Source organism: Ahaetulla prasina, chromosome 8, assembly GCF_028640845.1.
Source record: "Ahaetulla prasina isolate Xishuangbanna chromosome 8, ASM2864084v1, whole genome shotgun sequence".
Taxonomy (NCBI): domain Eukaryota; kingdom Metazoa; phylum Chordata; class Lepidosauria; order Squamata; family Colubridae; genus Ahaetulla; species Ahaetulla prasina.
In genome coordinates, this window is record NC_080546.1 from 25,143,877 (window position 1) to 25,161,444 (window position 17,568).

Sequence of the window (17,568 nt, forward strand, 5' to 3'; positions counted from 1 at the left end):
TAGGATGCTATGAAAATCTCATTCATATGGTGAAATATATATATATGATACCACTTGAATAGCTCTTGCTAGGTTTCAATAATATTTATTTTTTCCCACATGAAAGGCAGCCTATAAATATTGGCTCAGAGGCCGGAGACGTAGAGTACTGTAGGTTAAGCCTAGGACACATAAGAGGTGGCCGCTTGCTTCCTTCTGCTTGTTTCAGCAACTGACAGGCCATTGTTAGACTGAAAGTACACTTGATTTATTTACTGGAAAATGAATGGAAGTATTACATTCCTAAACAAGCTAACTATCTCAGTTTTCTGGAAATGGAGAAATCTGTTAAAAGCATATAATATAATAAAAAAACCAACAAGATTGTGCAGATAAAAATAAGAGCAACCATTAACATTTACTCTCTTTTGGGAGGGTACGTGTAGCTGAAAAGTTTGTCATCAGAGAAAGCCTAAGATGGGCCTGTTTGGGAAGGTCATTCAATGATTAGGGTTCTCTATCTTGTACTGTATGTCATTGCCCTTGCCTCACTGGTCTAGAAGCAGCTGGAAAAGGATCTCAGACAGGGGTGGGTTCTACTTACCTTTACTACTGGTTCACGACGGGAGGGTGCACACACACTCACTTCGCTCACGTGCGCTTCTGTGCAGATCACCAAATATGACGTCAGGGTGGGTGGGCGGAGCTTCCCGCCACTTTTACTATTGGTTCTCAAGAACCAGACAGAAGCGGGAGCAACCCACCACTGATCTCAGATGAATATTACAGACATAAAACACAATGTTATAATGACTGCGCCCTTAGGCACAGTTGTTCTGGCAATCCCCCATTACTACTGTTAAATATCACAAATCACATATCACAATTATCACAAATAATTAAGAGAGGACTTCAAGTGACCACCATTTCCAAAATCCTGCCATCTTCTCTGTTGACTTTGCTTATGGCAGGGATGTCAAATTGGCGGCCTGTGGGCTGGATGCGTCATACGCAGGTCACTCCCACCCCAGCTCCATAAAGGGAAAAAAATGTTGCAATATATTGCGTGACGGCAATGTGATGTGGCGAGTTTGACACCTGTAGCTTATGGGAAGTTAGCGGGGATTGTTGGAAAATATATATATATTCGTGAAGCTGAAGCCTGAAGATGACGAATGAGATTTCGTCGAAACGTCGCCAAGACACTTCCAATTTTACGCGGGAGAAAACCCGAATAACCAAAGACCTACATACAAACACCCACGAAAACCTCAGAAAACAAATATTTATTTATTTATTTATTTATTTATTTTATTATTTAAACTTATATACCGCCCTATCTCCCAAAGGACTCAGGGCGGTTTACAGGCATATAAAAACATCAATATACAAATTAAAATAATCATTAAAAAACTTATTCTAATGCCAATAATTAATAATACCAATTAATAAAAATAGAAATATAAATATTAAAATCAATTTAAAACCCCTCTAAATTTAAAAATCTAAGCCAGTCCTGCACAGATGAATAAATGAGTCTTGAGCTCGCGACGGAAGGTTCGAAGATCTGGAAGTTGACGGAGTCCTGGGGGGAGTTCGTTCCAGAGGGCGGGAGCCCCCACAGAGAAGGCCCTTCCCCTGGGCGTCGCCAGACGACACTGCCTAGCTGACGGCACCCTGAGGAGTCCCTCTCTGTGAGAGCGCACGGGTCGATGAGAGGTATCTGGTCGCAGTAGGCGGTCCCGTAGATAACCCGGCCCTATGCCATGGAGCGCTTTAAAGGTGGTCACCAAAACCTTGAAGCGCACCCTGAAGGCCACAGGTAGCCAGTGCAGCCTGCGCAGGATGGGTGTTATGCGGGAGCCACGAGGGGCTCCATCTATCACCCGCGCAGCCGCATTCTGGACTAACTGTAGCCTCCGGATGCCCTTCAAGGGAAGCCCCATGTAGAGAGCGTTGCAGTAATCCAGGCGAGACGTCACGAGAGCGTGAATGACCGTGCATAGGGCCTGTCTGGGAGCAATGTGTGATTGCAGCTGTTTCTTCCTTTTTAACTGCTAGTGGAGGTTTGAACTGATTGGGTGGGAGCTTGGCTGTGCTCTGATTGGATGGGGTGTTTTTGTGCTCTGATTGGCTGGGGGGGGTGTCCTGTTTGGATGGGGGCTTGGTTGTGCTCAGTTTAGTCTGAGCTGCAGGGGGATTTGAGCTGGTGAGCTGCATTGCTGTTGTTTGGCTTCGTTTTCGTGTTCGTGCTACATCTTCATAGTGGGTGTCAGTTTGCTGCATGTATGGATTGGAGGGGTTTGAAGTGGCTAATGTTGCAGCTGCAGTCTGGCTTCTGGTCCTTGGTCATGCTTCATGATCAGTATGGGTTTGGGTCTGCTTTCTGGGTGGATGTGTGGTGAAAGCAGAAAGCAGACCCAGAAAGCAGACCCAAACCCACATTATCATTCCTTCTGTGTGACATCTTGGTGTTTTCTTCATGGCTCCATCTTTTTGTTTTTTCTTCTTTCTTCATTTCAATTTAATCTATTACAATGTTTTCACAAGTACAATATTCTAATTATACCATTTTCTTTCATAACAATCAGTTGCTTATCTATATCGTTTTTCTAGCCAATGGTAAAATTGATCCCATATCTTAAAATATTCTGAACCCTCTCTTTCTTTAATCATTAAAGTTAATCTATTCATTTCTGCACAATCTAATTTTTTTTAATAACTTCTCCTTCCAGGGGTATTTTCTCTGTTTTCCAGTTTTGTGCAAAAACAATTCTTGCTGCTGTTATTACATGTATAATCAAATAAATATTTTCTTTACTAATTTTCTCTGGAAGAATACCCATAAGAACAGCTCCAGTTTTAAATCAATGTGTTGTTGGGTCATTTCTTCTAACCATACCTTTATTTTATTCCAATAATTTTTAGCTTCTGGGCATGTCCACCACGTATGATAATAAGACCCTGGTAACTGGTGACATTTCCAACATCTTGCTGATTTATCTTTAAACATTTTTGCCAGTTTTTCAGGAGGCATATGCCATCTATAAAACATTTTATATTGGATGGTTGAAAATCTTGATCACATGACCATGAGAAGCTGTGATGGCTGGAATTCTGAGGAGCAGTCATATGACCTCCTCATTCAGCAGCATTGCAAGTTCAAATGATCGGTCTTCAAGTTTGGTCTCAATAAGGATCTGAAGATCTCTAAAGCAGGGGTGTCAAACTCAAGGACTGCAGGCTGGATCTGGCCCACTGGGTGCTTAGAGCTGTCCCATGGGACTGCTCTGAAAACAGCAAAGGACCTGCCCGCAGTACCTCTGCCAGCAAAAACGAAACTCGGGAGGGCTGCGCGCAGCCCTCCCAGGCTCTGTTTTCAACTGTGATGGCCTCCTACAGCCCTCTGATTTATTTATTTAACAAATTTATATAGTTGCCATCTACCAAAAATAATTCTAAGTATATCGATAACATTCAATAACTTTTATGAGTTCTCATTTGAATCAACTCATTCTTCCGAGCTATACACAGCCGTAATAAATGACATTATTACCCTCATTGTACCTTTATATGAAAAGGTAGCTAAATAAAATTCAAAATCTCTGCAACTATCTAAAATCCACGATATGAATAAGGTGTTTCAGATTATTACATATAATTGCATCCTTCAAATAAGCTATTGTATATTTCCTTTAGTGCCATGACCTTTTTTTTGTACTGAGGTTTGTTTGTTTGTTTTTTGATTACAGGAAAAACTTTATTAAGAAATAGCTATTTCTGAAATACCTAATTTCAAAGCTGTTGTACAAAAAATAAATGCCACTTGCATTCAATTTCTTCATGGACGTTTCAAATGTAATTTTGGATTGTCATGCCCCGCACTGTTGTATCAGCTGCAGGTACAATCTCTTATGTGAAACTTGGGAATACGATTCAGAACTGAAAACCCAAACTCTGAAGTTCTTAATGTTCTTAGGCTAAGAAGCAAATGTTTGCCTGAAGTTTGCTGCAGGGTGGGGGGGTTTACTTACCTTTACTACTGGTTTGCAGCGGGATTGCATGAGCGTGCTTACTTCTGTACAGAAGCTTCCTGATGACATCGGGGTTAGTGAGCAGAGCCTCCCCCCAGTTTACTATCGGTTCACACGAACCGGTCTGAACCAGGGGCAACCCACCACTGATTTGCTGGGGATGGGTAGAACATGTCCACTAGCAGTCTTAAAATAAAAAGGAAATACTATTTAGGTTCAAGTACCAGAACTGACTATGTTTACATCTTATGAACCTGAGACTACAAATATTTGGGTACCTACACTGCTTTGCTTCCCAAATTAAATTGGTAGATGCTTTTTGACAGTCATTGAAGCCACTTGGAGGTTCATCAGTGCCCTCAGGATATCCTGAATAGTGCAAATAGCAATCAGAAACAGTACTAACAACTAGATGACTGCAAGGAATATAAATTCTTCCATTCTCCACTATTCAGTCAGAGCTGAAGAAGCTTTTTGGATGAGAAGCAAAACGTCTTCAAGCAAAAACAAAGAAAGCCCAGTTGTTGTGACCAAGGCCCAAGTAGTGATTACTAAACACAATTCAGTCCTCAACAAACTTATTTTATTAAAACAGCTGAGAATTAATTCATTCTCAGCTTAGTCCAAAACAAAATTCTTAATAACCAGTCTGTAGGCCTTATCACTAACCTTTGATGTCTTTGGCAACCTACCAAAGGCTTTTCTTGGCAAAACCCCCACAAAGTTCAAGAGATGCTGACAAGAAGCACAGAAATCAATGCTGCTTTTCTACAAAGAATCCAATGGCTCATTGCTGCTCTTTTAAGCTTTATGGGAGTGGCCAATCATCTTCTGGCCTTACTCCTGAGTTGTCCTTTTTCTTTCAGCTGCTCTTGTCTTCTGGCAGCTTTCCACATGTGTGCACTAAAAACATGCTCCTTCGGCTCTCTGCTGTCCACCTTTGGAGGCTCTGGAGTCCCAGAGCCTCCAAAGGCCCTGGCCCCATTTCTGCCTCTGATGCAAAGCCCTCGTCCGGGCCTTCCCCTGACTCCAGGACTGGCCCATTGTCCTCCCCAGCCTCCTCACTGTTTGACTCCGTTGCCAGGTCCACGGGCTGCTGGCGAACCACAACATCAGTTGCCTTTTGGAAAAGCACCTTTGGGTGCTGCTATGGCCCGCTTGCTGTATGGCGGCTTGCTATGCTAAGTCTCTAGCTTTCTACAGCGTGCATATCTACATTCTCCTGCTGTTTTCAATGGTGCAAGATAACATATCAGAGAAGTGGAAATGAAAAACATTCCTAGGAGATATTTCCCCAGAAGTTTGTTTCTGAATGGATTTTAATGGAAAGTCTAACTTGGGGTGTAAAATATAAATCACCGTGAAATATCTGGAAAGCATCTGATGAATAATTAACATCAACATTTTCAGAGAATTACTTTGAAGAGTCTTTTATTGAAGCAAGGTAAAATTGGTTTTTAAGAAGAGGATAGGAGTCATTGTCTTAGGCTGCATACTGTTTCCCTGGCACCCTTAAATATATTGTTGCCCTAAGCAACTGCTTGGGTTGTCTGTGAAGCCAAATTCTGTTCCTTGGGTGCTGATACATGAATGTCACAATGACACTCTGCGGGGAAGATGTCTGTGATGTGTAGGTGGTATTTTACCAGGAGATTGATTAAAAATATGGCTATATGGTATGCAGTGGCAAGCTTATCAACAACTGTTTTCAACAACTCAGTCACAAAGTGGCATGCAAACTATGTAGAAGGTGACCAGAGAAAAGGCGATTCAAACATTTTGCATTGATCTCAATTGCTTCTTTTGTAACAATGCCAGTTAAATAACAACACATTTTGAAACCTGAACTATGGAAGAGAACTGGTGGAAAGAGAGCTTGTGTATCACTTTGGGTGATGTCTTAAAAAATAAATTATTTATGACTAAATAAGAATTCCAAAATATTATGTTTTTCAACAATACACAATACATGATTTTCACAATACAGTTCTATCCAAGCTGTTAAGGACATCCAATGTATGTCATGAAATTCTGTGGCTAAATTCATATTCCAAAATATTATGAGCTATAATTGTTTGGATTTACAATTGTGCAGAGCCATGTTTTAAAATTACATTTTTTTAAATAAGCTACTATGGCTTGGTTCACATAACTTGGTGATAATTTGGGGTTGGCAAAGCACAGAATATCTGGGTTTATTCCACAGATTATGCTAGTACCAAACAAACCACTCTTACTGTCATGGGTTAATCCAGTCAGGATCTCCGTCTTTTAGTATATTTTACCACACAGTCGTATGTTAATAATCCTGTGTATGTCTAGATGCTCAGATCAAGAGAACTGGGATATGTAGAAACATATTCTCAGTGATTACCTTTTTCCCCATGCTATGATATATAAAATGCTTACAAGAAGTGGAACCTATAGCCTATTATTTAAGTGGTGAGAGTATGTTTCTTATTGTGACAATCAATGTCCATATCAATAGAAAACCTAGCATTCATTGGAAACTCCTTATGGATCTAACCGTGACAATGAGAAGTGAAAATGTGGAGGTAAGCAAGTAGGCATAAATACAATTATAATACATAATTATAATAATACATTTATACAATTATAAATTGTATAAATTATAATACAATTATAATATATAATAATACATAATACAATTGAACGTGTCCAGAAATATTTTACAAGAAGAATTCTCCGCTCCTCTGAAAACAACAAAATACCTTATACCACCAGACTTGAAATCCTGGGATTAGAAAACTTAGAACTCCACTGACTCCGACATGACCTGTGTTTAACACACAGAATCATCCTTCCTGTAGAAGACTACTTCAGCTTCAATCGCAATAATACAAGAGCAAACAATAGATTCAAACGTAATGTTAACCGCTTCAATCTTGATTGCAGAAAATATGACTTTTGTAACAGAGTTGTTAATGCTTGGAACTCACTACCTGACTCTGTGGTCTCTTCTCAAAATCCCCAAAGCTTTAACCAAAAACTGTCTACTATTGACCTCACCCCATTCCTAAGAGGACTATAAGGGGCGTGCATAAGAGCACAAAAGTGCCTACCGTTCCTGTCCTATTGTTCCCTTTCATTATATCAAATTAATATAGTTGCATACTTTTGCTTATATATATGTTTATATGATGTGTTGTTATTTTGTGTCAATGTTTGCGTATACTGTTGTGACAAAAATAAATAAATAAATAAATAAATAAATGTATTCCTTATCAAGTGAAGCCTTTCTGCAGCAATTGCATCATCTGCTTCCTGAGTGTTAAAGGAAAGCTGCCCTTAGATGATTTTCTGAGTAGAACAACATGTTGATCTTTATGGATGAGCATCTGAAGGGCATTGAGTATATGATATTGCAGTTCTTGATTTTTCTAGCATAATTGATTGAAGTTTAGCGACCTGAGAGTTTAATGCCCCCAGGGAGATGAGGAGGAGCAGGGAATAGAGGATGATCTATAAATAAATACAGAGGTAGTAGTTGTCATGAGAAGATACAATCAGAATAGAGCTGGAAGAGACCTTGGAAGTCTTCTAGTCCAGGGGTTTCCAACCTTGGCAACCTTAAGACTTGTTAAGCTTTGCTGGCTGAAGTATTCTGGGAGTTGAAGTCCACAAGTTTTAAAATTGCCAAGATTGGAGACCCCTGTTCCAGTCCACCCCTTTGCTCAAGCCAGAAACCCTATGCCAGTGGTGGAATTCATTTTTTTTTACTACCTGTTCTGTGGCCGTGGCTTGGTGGGTTTGGTGTGGCTTGGTGGGCGTGGCAGGGAAAGGATACTGCAAAATTTCCATTCCCACCCCACTCTGGGGCCAGCCAGAGGTGGTATTTGCCAGCTCTCCAAATTACTCAAAATTTCCACTACTGGTTCTCCAGAACCTGTCAGAACCTGCTGAACAGCACCCCTGCCCTATATCATTTCCGACAAGTGGCTGTCCAGTCTTTTCTTAAAAAGCTCCAGTGATGAAGCATCCACAACTTCTGAAGGCAAATTGTTCTAAAAGTTATCTGTTCTCACTGTTGGAAAGTTCCTCCATAATTCCAGGTTTCCCTCCTTGATTAAGTTCCATCCATTGTTTCTTACTGTGTAAACAAACATTGTTATGGTGGGTGTGAGATTTAAGCCAAGGGCCTAAGGGAAGATACGTCAGTTATGTAAACAATCAATAACCACTCAATTTCAAAGCCATGAAGCACCCAGCTAAAATTCTTTGAAATGTAGCAGGAGAAAAAGAAAGAAAAATAAATACAAAGAAATGATTTTTGATTTTTTAATAATAGATATAATTGTAAATTTATATTAGTTCTTACTCTAAGTTTAAATATAACTTTATTTTTTTCCTAACAACTATTTTTTCTAATCATCAATCCATATATCATAATTTTATTTTATTTTCTGTTTCATATAAAAAATTCAGAAGGGACTTCCAATCAGCATTCAAATTAATCAATGTCATTTCTCTAATTAAAGCTGTCAGCTTTGCCATTTTGGGCAGCTCCATCAAGTTCACCATCCATTCTTCCATTTTAGGCAAAGTTAATATCTTTCCCTATTATGCATATAAAAGTCTCACTGCTGTAAATGTATAAAAACAATGTTCCAAGAGTTATTCTTCCATCTACTTGTCCATCAATCCCAAAAGAATATCTCTAGTTTCAATTGCATATGAATCTTTAAGATATTCTGAATTAATGTACGTATTTGAATAATTTTTAAAGCTTTTTTACATGTTCATTAAACATGATAAAAATTATCATACTGTTGTTCAGAGCATACATTAGAAGTAGCTTTATACATCTGAGACAACTTTCCAGTGATAAATACCAACAATATTTCATTTTATAAAAAATCTCTTTAAGATTTTAATGGCAATACAATAGCACTTAGACTTATATACCACTTCATAGTGCTTTTACAGCCCTCTCTAAGCATTTTACAGAGTCAGCATATTTCCCCCAACAATCTGGATCCTTCTTTTATTGACCTTGGAAGGATGGAAGGCTGAGTCAACCTTAAGCCTGCTGAGATTCGAACTGCCACATTGCAGGCAGCCAGCAGGCAGCAGAAATGGCTTGCAGAACTGCATTCTAACCATTGCGCCACTGCAGCTCTTTAAAGCAGGGGTTTCCAACCTTGGCAACTTTAAGACTCATAGGACTGCGATTCCCAGAATTCCTCAGCTCAGCTTTGCTGGCTGAGGAATTCTGGGAGTTGAAGTCCACAAGTCTTAAAATTGCCAGGGTCGGAGACCCCTGCTTTAAAGTGTAAATTTCAATTTTTTTCTACCACAGTTTCTCTCATTGTTCCATTTGTATATTCTATGTGGATTGAAGCAATCTGATAAAATGAAAATCACGCTGGAAAAGAAATCTAGCAGGAAGAAAAGGCATCAGTGTTGAACTGCCTAACATGTTAGAGGGAATTTGCATTCTTGATCTGGCAGAGGGCAATTAACTATTTTACGATGCTTCATCTTCATATGCACTAAAGATTCTTACCCTGACATGTTGTGTGTCTGAAAATGTCTAGCTGCGTTCCAGCCTAGCAGCTTAGCCAACTAGGCCATGCTAAATAGCACGTCTGCAAATTTCTACCAAGGTTTTATAATAAGAGGATGCAGCAAAGAAGCCAAAATGACAGAAGAAAAAAAAAGCACCATCAACCCAAAGGTCTTGATTTTTAATGCCAGGTCAGTGGTTGGTAAAACATGGCAACAGTGGTTGGACTTTATCTTCAAAGAAAGTGATGACCTGCCATGCAATAGAGGGCTGAGAAAGGAGGGAGATATTGTCAGCTTTTTCTGCCTGGTTATTCTGTGATGAAAGAATATAGGCTTGAAGGATGAGGAGATGGTGTAGGTGCAGTTTAAAGCAGCGGTCACCAACTGGTGGTCCACAAAAATTTTTTGGTGGTCCACAGAAAAATTATTTGCATTTTTTATATTGCATTAAATCAGGGGTTCTCAAACTAGGGCCCCTGGGCCAGATATGTGCAATGAACATTTGTGTTGCTGCAGAGAGTCTCCCACTTCGGGGTCTTTTAGTGTGGGTCGGAGGGGGACAGAAATTGCAACTTGGGGTCTGCTTCAGCTTCCTGGGGCTTTGGGCGAAGGATGGAGGGCCTTGTTCCAGTGGGACTGCATCATGATCTGGAACTGGCTGACCATCTCAGCCTGCTGAGCCTCCAGATGCTGGCACCTAGCCTTGCAGTCTTGCAGGTCTTTCCTCTGCTTGGAAAGCCTATGCTTGTAGTCCTCAGTGAGGTGCTTCTGCTGAGCCTCCTTGTCAGTCAGATTCAATTTGAAATGAGCCAGCTGTTTTGCCAATTCTTTCTCATGGTGGCTGCTTTCTCATGGTGGTCAGCAACTGCCTCCTATTGGGGTCCTAAGGAGCCCAGGGGGAAAACGAGGAGTGGCGAGTAGAGGCTGGCAAGGCACCCCTTGACATGAGTGAAATTGAGTTGGCCACGCCCACCCAGTCACATGACCACCTTGCCACGCCCACCCAGCCATTCATTAGGCAGATCATATTAGTGGTCCGCAGGATTTAACATTATGAATTTAGTGGTCCCTGAGGTCCGAAAGGTTGGTGACCCCTGGTTTAAAGCATGTTCACCTCACACTAGAAGCTCCTGCCTATATTTCAGTCTTAAGAATATTGTGTGCTTCTCCATAGCTTTTCGATGGCCATTGGCCAAGCTTTTTGATGAGCTATGGTGGAAGCATGGTGGAGTTATTGCATTCATCTTCACTGTAGTTGAACTCTCAGCAGCCTTCAATATCATTAACCAGGGTATCCTTCTGTAGGCAGTTTCAGAAGTTGAAAGGAAGAGGCACTGTGTCATCCTGGTTCATTTCCTCACTCTATGGCCATTTTCAGTCAGTACTGATAGGAAGCGAGAGGTCTGGCCTTCATCCCCTGCCTAGTGGAGAGTCCAGGGTGGGTTTCACTTACCTTTACCACCAGTTCGTTGTGCGTGCACACACTCACTTTGTGCATGTGTGCGCTGTCTGCGCATGCGCCCAGCCTTCTGCTCATGTGCTTTGCTTGCTTGTGTGCCTCCTGTGCATGTGCCCGGCCTTGAAAACGTGTCTAAATAGCAAACTTGAAACCAGGGCGGACCCACCTGTGATTGCCGCTACTGGTTCACCTGAACCAGTGCGAACTGGCTGAATACCATCTGTTGGGGAGTCCCATAGCATTCGGTACATTCTCCACTTCTGTTTAATATCTATATATCTTATCAAAAGAAAAGAACGTATCTTTTCTTTTATGTACACTGAGAGCAAATGCACCAAGACAGATTCCTTGTGCATATGCTTTTATTGGCCAATAAAAAATTCTATTCTATTCTATTCTATTCTATTCTATTCTATTCTATTCTATTCTATTCTATTCTATTCTATTCTATTCTATCATTAAGTGTTGTATCATTAAGTGTTAAATTTGTACCCTATGACCATCATTAAATGTTGTACCTTGATGAAGGTATCTTTTCTTTTATATATACTGAGAGCATATGCACCAAGACAAATTCCTTGTGTGTCCAATCACACTTGGCCAATAAAAAAAATTCTATTCTATTCTATTCTATTCTATTCTATTCTATTCTATTCTATTCTATTCTATTCTATTCTATTCTATTCTATTCTACATGAAGCCTCTGGGCTTCCATCCTCCATCATCTATCACCACACACTTAGTTATCAATATGCTGAAATTACCAAACTGCATATCTCAGCCCATGGGGATTTAAGCTATGCTGTGACCTTCCTCTTGCTGTGTCTGGAGGTTGTTAACACTATGGTGGCAGCTATGGAGAAGGGCTTTTATGCAACTGCAGGTTCTGCATCAGTTTCCTGGACCAACAAACCTTGTCCACAATCACCCATACCCTAATCATCTCCTGTCTTGACTATACAATGGAGTAGTACATGGAACTGCCTTTGAAAAGTATCAGGAAGCTTCCAATTGTTCAAAATGCAGTGGTCCGAATGGTATTATGCAAGCATAGATTTATACACGTCACCTCTCTGCGGGAGCTGCATTGGTTGCCAATTTGCTTTGGGGCCCAATTCAAGATGCTGGTCATCACCTTAAAAACCCTACATGGCTTGTGGCCAGGTTATTTCAAGGAGTGTCTTTTCTTAATTACATTCACATGACCCACCAGACCAAGGAGGCAATGTTAGAGATCCTCTCTCTTAAAGAGGTCCATCTAGTAGGACCAAGGTGGGTCCCTCCCTGTGAAACATCATCCCTTTAGAGATACGATTAAACTCCACCTTGATACTCTTTCATAAGTCCCTGAAGACATGGTTTTACAACTGGCCCGGGGACTACAGGGTGATATGGAGCCCATCAAGTAGTATGTTGATTTTTGTTGCCGGGGATGGAGATTTACTGGATTTTGTACTTGGGATTTTACTTCTGTAAGCCTCCCAGAGTCACCGTAAGTCAGTTGTGCAGCCCTATAAATTTTTTTAACAAAATATATTTGGGGGAAGTGAGAATCACCATCTACTTACCTGGCCCTTTCCTATAGTGACCAGATTTTAACATTGGTAAAGTGGGACACCATTGACCGGGGGGGGGGGTGTTCTAATTTTTTTAGTACCGGTTCTGTGGGCGTGGCTTATTTTGGGGTGTGGCTTGGTGGTCATGTGACCGGGTGGGCATGTCCAGGTGGTCATGTGACATAGCTTCTTTGCCCTAATGACTGTTTGCTACAATATTCTTAAGTGTGAAAAAACAGTCATAAGTCACTTTTTCAGTGCCATGCTTGTTAAACCAATTACCAGAACAAATCCATTCTCCTTCCCTCTTTCTCTCCATCTCTTTCTCCGCCTTTCTCTCCTTAATCTCTCTTTCTCCCTCCTTCTCTTTCTCCCCCCTTTCTCGTCTTCATCTTTCTCCTTCTATCCTTCATCTCTCTTTCTCTCCTTCATCTTTCTCTCCATCGTTCTCTCCTTCATCTCTCTTTCTCCCTCTCTTTCTCTCCATCTTTCTCTCCCCCTTTGTCTCCTTCATCTTTCTCCCCCTTCTATCCTTCATCTCTCTTTCTCTCCTTCATCATTTTCTGCCCCCCTCTTTCTCTCCATCACTCTTTCTCCAGATGGGGTAGGGTAGGCTGGTGCTGCGTGGGTGGGAGGCGGCCGCAGGACAGTCCTGCTGGGTGGACAGCAGGCCGAGGCAATTGACACACGCTTCGCAGCCCAGTCCAGGCGCGGAGACCTTCCTCCTCCTGCGGGAACCGAGCGACACCCCCGGGCCTTCCCACGCACCCACCTTGCTATGAGGGCTCGGCTGCTCCCCGCCGTCAGGACGGGCTTGGCTTAAGGGAACTTCATCCGCCAGGAGAGTTGACCGGGGCCTGGGCGGAGCAGGAACACGCCTCCGTCTTCCTAGCAACGCCCAATTGCCAGCGTGCCCCGTCTGCGCAACCAATGGCAAAGTTCTCTCTTTGAAAGGCGGCCAGAGGGAGCCAATTGCAGTGCAGCACAGGAAGCCATGGCTGGGAATCCTGGGAGTTGAAGTCCACGTGTCTTGAAAGTTGTTGCCTCCACAGGAAAAAGCGGGGCTTTTTAAAAATGCAGCGGGACGCGGGACAAATTTGCCAAAAGCGGGACTGTCCCGCCAAAAGCGGGACGTCGGGTCAGCTTACCCTTTCCCTTCCTACTTGATTATTTCCATTGACTTGCAGGCCCTGAGAAGGTAGGGCTTTGCAATCATTATCTACAGTTCACTTTTGTTATACCAGTCCATGCAGTTGGTTTATTTGGAGCTTCCCTTGAAAAATACGTGGAAATTACAGTTGATGCAAAACGTGGCAGCAAAGCCGCTAACAGGTTTAAGGTACAGTGCAATCCTAGATGTTACAGAAAACTGATAATTCTACTGTGAAATATTTAATGCCATTGGGAATTTTTTCTTCATAAAGATGAGTCAGAATTCTCTGCTTCTAATTGAAATTTTATTTGAAGTTCTCCTAGCTATAAAACAGCTTTGTCCATTATCTATGCATGAACTCTGCACATCTTTACAGAGGCTATTATATCATCACTTAAGGATTCCTTATCCAGGCTAAGCTTACTCTGCTCTTTGAAAGTTCGTACAGGATTATAATGTGATTTCTTCTTTGCCCTGCACTTAATTCACTGAAAGTCAACAAATAGTTTCCAGTTAGGGAAGTGAAAATATCAGTGCGTTGATCAGATGAGCCTTGAGCCTTCTTAGAAAACATTTGACAAATGGTAACATGATCCAAAGTACCACAGTACAACTGGAGCAAAGAGGAATGTGTTTTTTTTAAAAAAATAAAACTTAATTCAGATGCCAACATGGAAGCCTACAGAGCAGGAGTGAAATCCAGCAGGTTCTGACAGGTTTTGGAGAACTGGTAGCGGAAATTTTGAGCAGTTCAGAGAACCGGCAAATACCACCTGTGGCTGGCCCCAGAGTGGGGTGGGAATGGAGATTTTGCAAAATCCTTTCCCAGGAGTGGGGAGGGAATGGGGATTTTGCATTATCCTTCCCCTGCCACACCCACCAAGCCACGCCCACAGAACCGGTAGTAAAAAAAAATGGATTTCACCACTGCTACAGAGCATCAATATGTTTGATGAGATACATGAGTTGCATCAGCTGATGTTTCGATATCATACTTTTGGCATCAAACATCCATTTAAATAGAATCAGAGCGTTATAGGTACTGTAGGGAAGTTAATTATTATTCATCCGTCACATTTCTGACAGCTTAATTTGTAAAAATGATGAATTTTCTTAGCATAGCATTACTTTCTTCACATCATTTTTGTAACCTGTTTTTGTAAGCTGTTTCACATATTCTGATAACTCTGTTTAGCACTTCAGCATTTAATTGATTTCTTGATAGATGAATACATTTTAAAATGCACGTTTGTCCAAATAATTGGTCATCTTCCAGAAATATTTGATACAGATTAGAGAAATTCTGCAGATGACAAGCAACAAAAGAACATCTCTCTAATCTCACTTAGAATGAGATGCTCCTTCTAAGAAGGAAATTTCTGTGATCCATTATTAGAGAAACAAAGACAAATATTTCAGAGAAAAAATAGAAATATACAAATATTAGAGTTGTTAATTTATAAAATCTGTAACTAATCAAGTATTTTTTAACTCTATTAAAGTATTATGTTCTCCATTTGAAAGGTTTCAAGCATTTTGATCCTTGACCTGTTCACTGTAATCCACCCATTTGTTAGACTAAAAATATATTTATTCCTAAATATGCACTTATACAGATAAATTAGTTTATGCATATTTATGTTCCTTTTATAGTTATGAGTTATGAATTATATTTATATTTTATATAAATATTTTATTTAAATATTTTTATAAATATTTTTATAAATATTTTATAAATATTTTTATATAAATATTTTATATAAATATTTATATATAAATATTTTATATAAATATTTATATATTTATAGTTATGAGTTGATGAACGTATCTTTTCTTTTATGTACATTGAGAGCATATGCACCAAGACAAATTCCTTGTGTGTCCAATCACACTTGGCCAATAAAATTCTATTCTATTCTATTCTATTCTATTCTATTCTATTCTATTCTATTCTATTCTATTCTATTCTATTCTATTCTTAAGTGGCAATCCTAACTAAGGCTGAAACTTTAAGATATGTATCTGCCTGTTGTGACCCAGGTTCCTGGACCCGACTCCTGGACTCGGATGATTCAGAAAGTGAGGGAGAAGACCTGGCAAGCCCTGCTTCTCTTGGGCCCTCTCCCTCCCTGGCACCCACTCAAAGGGAGGAGGAGGGGCCGGCAAGGCCTGATTCTCCCGAGCCTTCTTCTGATTTGGCAACGCCCCAAGAACAGTTTTGGAGTGATGCAAGACTGCGCAGACGTGACTGGCACGTGCAGCAGAGGAAGCGTTGGGACAAAGCCAAGAAATGATGGTCATGCAGTGACATCTGCAGAGACTATAAATAGGAGGCGGGACTTCCTGGTTTTTTGTCTTGGACAAAGCAATGAATTTGCACGGGCAAACTGTATCAATGGAGGGAAGAATATATTCGTGAGTAATTCTGGCCTTATCTATAATTTCTTCGTTATCTCCAGAGACTTGGCAGGCCCGTGGGTAGACGTGGCCAGGACATTTATCTATGTAAATAAAGTAGAAGAGAAGGCCTTTGACTGACTCTTTGTTGGGAGTATTGGGGGAGGGAAACAGAACACTGCCCTTCTGAATGTGTATTTCTACATCCATGCATCTATCTACAAATCATAAATTTAAGAATCTCAAAACATGGTCTAAAACACCCTTCTCTTCCCATTCAGTAACAGGAAACCTGCATTGTTACAGCAGACGTCCACAGAGAAAGTGATGAATAGCGGATCAATTTATTTATTAAAAGCCCTTACCCTCTAAATGGTGGAACGTGAATATTTTCAGCTTCAGTTGTCTGTTGGGCAAGACTGATTTCATGCGTTTGAGTCATCAGACTTATTTAGGTGTTCAACCCAGCTGAAATCAAATTCATTCATATGTCATTGGCCTCTTGAAGACACTGATAGGTTTCATGTGAATGCTTGCAGGAAAGAAGTCAAGTGGGATGGAAATTGGCACTTGGGAATAAGCTATCTGTTAGCATCAAGATGAAATAATGCTAAAGCAAAATTCAAGATTTGACTCCAGATTTGATATTACTCTAAAGCAGGGGTGTCAAGCTCAAGGCCCATGGGCCACATCTGGCCTGCAGGGTACTTAAATCTGGAGGCAGAGGCATGGCAGGCCTGGAAATAGCGAAGGACTGGCCCACTATGCCTCTGGCAGCCAAACGGCGTGCAGGGGAGAGCACATGGCCCCCCTGTACCTCATTTTAACTGGCAGGATGCTGTAGGAGGAGTCCGTCCAATCTCCTGCCCCGCCAGCCCGACCCATGGAGGAGAACTACAATGCTGATCCGGCCCTCAAAGAAATCCAGTTTGACACCCCTGCTCTAAAACTAAAAGTGAAAAATCAATAATCAAGATGCATTATTGCAATATACAGCATTCCCAAAAGATTGCAGAAATGATTTTCTTCTTTTTTAAATATTTTTTATTATTTTTTATAAACATAATAATAAAAAACATCATTGTGAACAGATTGTCAGTCAGGTACATCTTTAAATATATTTCAAATTTCATGTTCTATACAATATATTTCCTTCTCTTTCATTCAAATTAATAATTATTGCACATCTCTAGTAAAAATTGTGTTCCATACCATTAAAGTTTAATGTTTAATGTTTAAGTTTGAAGTCTAGTCCCCATATTTAAATTTCCCAAAGCTTCATTAATAATTTTTCTATTAACTTCTTAAATTCCACAAATTAACATATCTAAATTACTTTTAATCAGAGGTAAGACCATCTAAAAACCCTTACATAAAGCTGCCCTGCAATCACATAGACATTTCCATCTTACTTAGGATTAGTTCTGAAATCACAAAGACTATTCCCTCTTATCAACTTCC